Source organism: Neophocaena asiaeorientalis, unplaced genomic scaffold, assembly GCF_003031525.2.
Source record: "Neophocaena asiaeorientalis asiaeorientalis breed wild unplaced genomic scaffold, Neophocaena_asiaeorientalis_V1.1 scaffold558, whole genome shotgun sequence".
In the NCBI taxonomy this organism is placed as follows: domain Eukaryota; kingdom Metazoa; phylum Chordata; class Mammalia; order Artiodactyla; family Phocoenidae; genus Neophocaena; species Neophocaena asiaeorientalis.
Genome location: NW_020172780.1, coordinates 1,441,887 through 1,447,886, shown reverse-complemented (window position 1 = coordinate 1,447,886; position 6,000 = coordinate 1,441,887).

The window sequence follows — 6,000 nt, the reverse complement described above, 5'->3', positions numbered from 1 at the left end:
GAAAAAAAAAAAAAAAAAAAAAACATATAGAAAAGAAATAATGGGCCATAGGAAAAAAATTAAAAGAGGTATGTGTGAACCATATATTTTGGTAAAGAATAGTCCAGATTTAGAGTTGGCACTGTTGAAATGCAGTTTTTTGTCAATACATTTTTATTTAAGGAATTCACATGTTATGATTTCTTCCACTGTAAATCACTGTAGTTCCTCCAATGGTTGAATCCTAATCTTCAAGATAGCCCTTTTAAAAAGAATTTTTGCTCAGCCCATAGTTGTCATGTCAGTCAATGCTTCTTTGATCTCCACTTGAATATGGACATACTGCAAAAATTCCCCACCTGTAATCTTTGAATCCAATTTCTTCAAGTAATTTTCTTTAGGGCCATGCTTAGGGTCAGAGTAGATGGATCTGCCTCATTCTGAATTTTAGACACCCTCTTACCATTCATAAATTCAAATTATATTCACTCCTAAGCTATCACACCATAGTACAGATAGTTGGAGTATAACAATACCTAAGAATAAAAAAGTTTGACTGTTAGGTCTTTAATAGTTTAGTAGCTCTGTCTTATAGTTCTTCCCCACAAATCTAACACATGGTTCTATGAGTAAAGGAACCACCTAGTGACTCTATGAAGTGTCCAGCTGAGGCAGGAGATAGATGGGCCTCAGTGTGAGCAGCTGGAGTTTGTCCCCTATGGACAGATACTCCAAAATAGTGGGAGTGAGAGAGGAGCTGAGCCCTGCCCGGATAAAAGAAAGAGACCACATATTTCTCATTCTCAAGGTCAAGGAGACCTTCCCAACTGCACACGCACAGAAAGGCTCCTTGGAGGTCAAAAAGGGAGTGACGTCAACCTACCCATAAGCCCCTTTGCTAGAATCCAATCTTGGCTAAGAGATGCACATGCACACATGGGAGGACCCTGAGATAAACCAAATACAGACTCAGAACCAGGCAAAACAAGATGTTTGGCCAAAGGAAACCTGGAAGAAATAAATACCCCATGTAAGTGATTCAAACTACACAAGGGCGGGACTCTCTCTCTGAGTCTGCCCGTATGTCTATCCACACATACTCTTTTTCCTCCTAATAAACACTTTACTTGTTTCACTACTTTCTGTTTCTTTGTGGAAATTCATTTTCTGCAAAGCCATATGGGCCAGGGCCTTGTCACTGGCCACTGTCTAGTGGCTAGGATTCAGCACTCTCACTGCCTTGGCCTGACTTCAATCTCTGACCAGGAACCAGAAATCCTGCTTCAAGCCACTGCAGGCTGAGGCCACCCGAGATCACAATGATGTAAGTCTACAGAAGAAGCTCCATCAGGATAGCACAGAGATTCTTAACTCATGAATATCTGAGTTGATAAACTGAGGTTTAAAACAAAGTTTTCAACTAAAAAAAAAAAATCAACTCATAAAATTCTTTAGTTTAATTTACAATCAACCTAAATATTTTTTTTTTTTTTTTGCGGTACGCGGGCCTCTCACTGTTGTGGCCTCTCCCGTTGCAGAACACAGGCTCCGGACGTGTAGGCTCAGCGTCCATAGCTCACGGGCCCAGCCGCTCCGTGGCATGTGGGATCTTCCCGGACCGGGGCACGAACCCGTGTTCCCTGTATTGGCAGGCGGACTCTCAACCACTAAGCCACCAGGGAAGCCCCAACCTAAATATTTTATTTCTTAAATTTATTTTAGGTTTTGCTTTTACTTTTCAAATGGGCCACATAAACGTGCTCCTTAGTGTCTTCTAATCACAAACAGATACAGAAAAGCCTGTAGACCTTTGCTTCCCATTGTTGACTAAAAAAGTATTCACAACCTAAAAGTTGAGAGTTACGTTTTACTCAGTGGAAAGTTTTAAGACTTCAAGCCCGGGAGGCAGCATCTCATGTAACCCTGAGAGAACTGCTCCAAGGAGACCAGGAGGGAGCCAGGATATACAGGAATTCTGCAACAAAGAGCAGGTAGTCTGACTGTCAAAAGATTATTATTAATGAAAGAAAAGCAGACATCTCAAGTTAAGGAATTTAGCGCTTTTCTATGTATGGGAAGATGCAAGAGTCTGGGCTCACTGAAACAGTTCCTTTGAGATGCACCTCAGCTATCTGGGGTCAGTATCCTATGTTTTCATATCCTGAGTTTCCTCAGGGCTCACCACAGGGAGGGCCTGCAGTCTGATGGCTGCGAGATGGCAGGTGTTCTTTTCCTTCCTGAGTTCCTTCAGGGCTCACCGCTCACCATTGGCAGTGGCTGCAATCGCTGAGGACTGTGTCATTCTTTGTTTATTGATACAGCAGGCAATATTCCACTTCTCACCATCATCAATAGACGCAAGGTGCTGTTTCCCTACATCTTTGCCAACCTGAAGTATTGGTCTTTTTAAGTTTTGCCAATCTGATGTGAAAATAGTATTTTGTTGTCTTGATTTGCAATTCCCAGGTCATAAGAGGAATGCATCCTGAAACACTGAAAGGTTTAATTCTGAGAGAATCAGGTCACAATTGTGTGTAGAAATAGCTGACTGTCATAAATCTCTTCAGAAGGTACTATATTGGATTCATCCAATTTATTGACCTCCATTAGCATAGATCAGTTTGACTTAAATAGAATTTGACAGCAGGGACCTGGTCTAATTACTTACCAACTGCATTTATCAACCAATGGTTAATAAGCACCTTTTACTTGCTGACCTTCCAAGCTGAGCCAACCACAGCCCAGAGCCATTCCCTTGAGTATGTCTGGAATGTCAGAGATGACTGAAAATGACTGTCTGCAGACCTGAGGGCTTGACAACTCCAGGTTGGTATGAGTTATTTCTTAGATTCAGAAACTATCTTGGCATGTTTTCCCCCCTCTCTCCCCACACTCACAGGGTATAAACACGTGTCAGTCTTAAATGCTCTCCTAAACTGTTCCATGTGGCACTCATTCCCTCAGCCGCTCCTGGGTAAAAGGGACTAGTCACAAAATTTTGGGAGCAGCTACTTGGTGATTCTCCTTCTTGGAGACATTTGCATAGTAAAGGCCTGACAAGCCTTGCAAAACCCAGTTCTCCCAAGCTTTTGCATATGTTGTGGGGTATGGGGCTTATTTATACTTGGCAGAAGGAATCACTTTGAAAGACACTATTTTGATGTATTAATATTAGAAGTGTTTCAGGTTTCTAATGCTGAGGACCTGACCAGGGAGAAAGGTTAGGTATTAAATGCTACCAGGATCTCAGGCTTATTACTAAGGCTGACCTTGTCATTCAGCTGTAATTAACACTTCAGTTCTGGGCTGATGTCTAGCTAACATCCTCTGCTCACAGGGCCCATCTCAGGAACTCATCTTGTGGTTAATACTATAACCCTAGAAGTCACAAACAGTATTTCTTAGCTGCGTGACCTAGGGAAGTTGTTTAAGCTCTTTAATCCTCAGTTTCTCCAACTCAAATGGGCTGATAATGGAGCCCATCTCAAAGAGCAGGGTTGTGGGGCTCCAATGAGACAATGCAGGTGAAGAGCTCAGTACCCCTTAACCATGACCACTCCCGTCCTTTGACCACACAACTTTGCTGCAAGAGTTGGAACTTCCCCACTTTGAAGAGAGGATGTTTGCTTTCTCCCTTCCAGGAGGCATCACAGCTGAGTGATTGAGGCACAGAGGGGAGGCCAGCTGCCTTGGTACTCTGCTTCCTGGCTGTGTGACCAGGGTGCTCTGCTTCACCTTTCTGAGCCTCTACAACCCTGAGAACAGGTGCCTCCCTGGCTTTGGGGAAGGTGCCCAAGTTTGGGTTTTAAAGCACCAAGTACAGGGCAGGTGCAGCTTGAGTGTTATCTAGGTGTGATCCAGCTTTACCATTTGCTCTTACCTGTTGGGAAAAGCACTAAGCAGAGAGTATTTTGATTCACTGGAGAAGGAGGTGGCCACAGTCTGGCCTGACATCTTTTTGGTATTTGGAAGTGACTGTGTGCTCCCTAGTCTCCTCAGCTGGGCTTTATGTGGCCTGCATTTCAGAGGGGCTGGACACAGAAGCATGTGGGCACTCGCAGTAGCCTGGAGTCTGGGGGTGGGGAACAGGAGACCCTGTGCTGAGAACACTGACCAGGACATGGGCCTGGGTCCTGGGAAGTGGTTGGCTGTCCCTGTGCTGGCTCAGGGCCTTGAGCAGGGTTTGTCCCCAAGCATGAACACTGGGCCAGCAGTGTGGGGCAATGCTGGGGCCTGAAGACCCCATTTAGGCTCTGGTAAGGTATAAATGATCATCTTCACATTACAGATGAGGAAAATGAGACACTTGACCAAGGCTCTGTGTTTGGAAAGTACAGGCAGTGCTGGGTTCGCTGGGCACGTGCAGCCCCACAAGTGAGGTAGCAAACCTAAGGCAGGTGTCCAGGACCCAGCTGGTGGACTTGGAAGTGTATGTGTGTTTCTCAGCAGGACACCCACATCAGAACCATTGTCATGTCTGCCTTCACTTACAAAACACAAGGTTAAAGGTGAATGTATTAAGATCACAGGTGGCGACAGCAGAGCATTGTCAACTTAAAAAAGGGCACAATGTGCAAAATGAGGGCTATATCCCAGGAGACAGCATTTCAGATAGGTCTGAGAAACTGCTCCAAAGAGGTAGGGGGGAAGGTCAGTATGTATGTGATTTTGGTGAAGGGGGAGTACATGTAATCCAGCACATATTTTTTTGTAGAAGGTTTCTGCGAGTCTCTTGAAGGTTACTGCTAGTCACGAGGAGCAGATATCACCATGAAGGATTTTAGTGCTTTTCTAGATATGAGGAGATATAAGAATTGGGCTCATAAAATCAGCTCCTGAAAATATCTACCTATCTGAAGACCTGTCTGCCAGTTTTTCCCAGAGCACAGAGCGCCTCATTTCTGCTCTCCACCCTGAGCTCCTTTCAGGGGGTGTTGAAGGTCATCCACCCTGAGCTCCTTTCAGGGGGTGTTGAAGGTCAGCAGCTGCAGCAGCACGTGATTTAATCCTTGTAGAGGTAGATGGCAAGCGCCAATGGCGAGTGCCAATCTGTAGTTGACAACATTCAGTCAGGTGCAGGGACCTCCTGAGTAGCACAGAGGCTCTGAGCGTGACTGAGGTTTAAAAACATCTTGGATGATGGCCATGGGGAATGGAGAGGCCCTGATTTCCTCAGAGGCCCCCCAAGCAGGCAGGAGGGCAACCCGGGTACCCATGAAGGTCTGTACCCCTGCAAATACCTTGAGCCCAGGAGCATTCACTCAGCTGGCTCTGAGCTCGGGACCCTCTCTTCCTCTTTCCAACCTTCCTTGGTCCAGCTTGCAGTGCCATCCGTCAGGAATGAGCTACAAAATATAGATTGTGTGAATTTGTATAATTTTGGTGAGTTAAATGCTCTTATATTTGCATTTAAAACTGGCATTATATACTATAAAGATTAACAGTAAAAGTCATGCTAATAATTTAAATTTTGAGTTTTTCTTTATTATAAATGAAATTATATAGCAAATATAAGACATCATGATAAGGTAAGAGAGAGACCGTGGAAGAAAAGAAGTTTTGCACAGTCCTCTTCTCCTGCTTTTTAAACAATAGGCCCACATTTTCATTTTGCACTGGGCCCTACAAATCATATAGTGCATCCTATTCTTGCCCATGGTACCTAGCAAAGAGGAGGCTCCAGGGAATATTTGCTGAATTAAGTTGAACTTGGAATGAAAGTCTCATCTAGTCACACTTGAGCCAGCCCTGCCCTCGGCCCAGGGAACTAGATGCCTCCCTGACCTGGGCAGGATGCAGCTGTCCTGGCCCAGGGCTCTACAAGCACTCATAAGGGGTGGGTTTAAGTGGGATGCCTCTGGTAACTCAGTGAGGTACCATTTGCAAGGATGCATGAAGGTGGCTTTTCCCTGGGACTGACTCGGCAGAAGTGAGAGTCCAGGTGGGTGATGTCACCTCCAAAGCCACCTTGGCAAAGCCAGAGAGCCGGGACTGCAGGCCTAGATCCGGTGTGCCAGCACG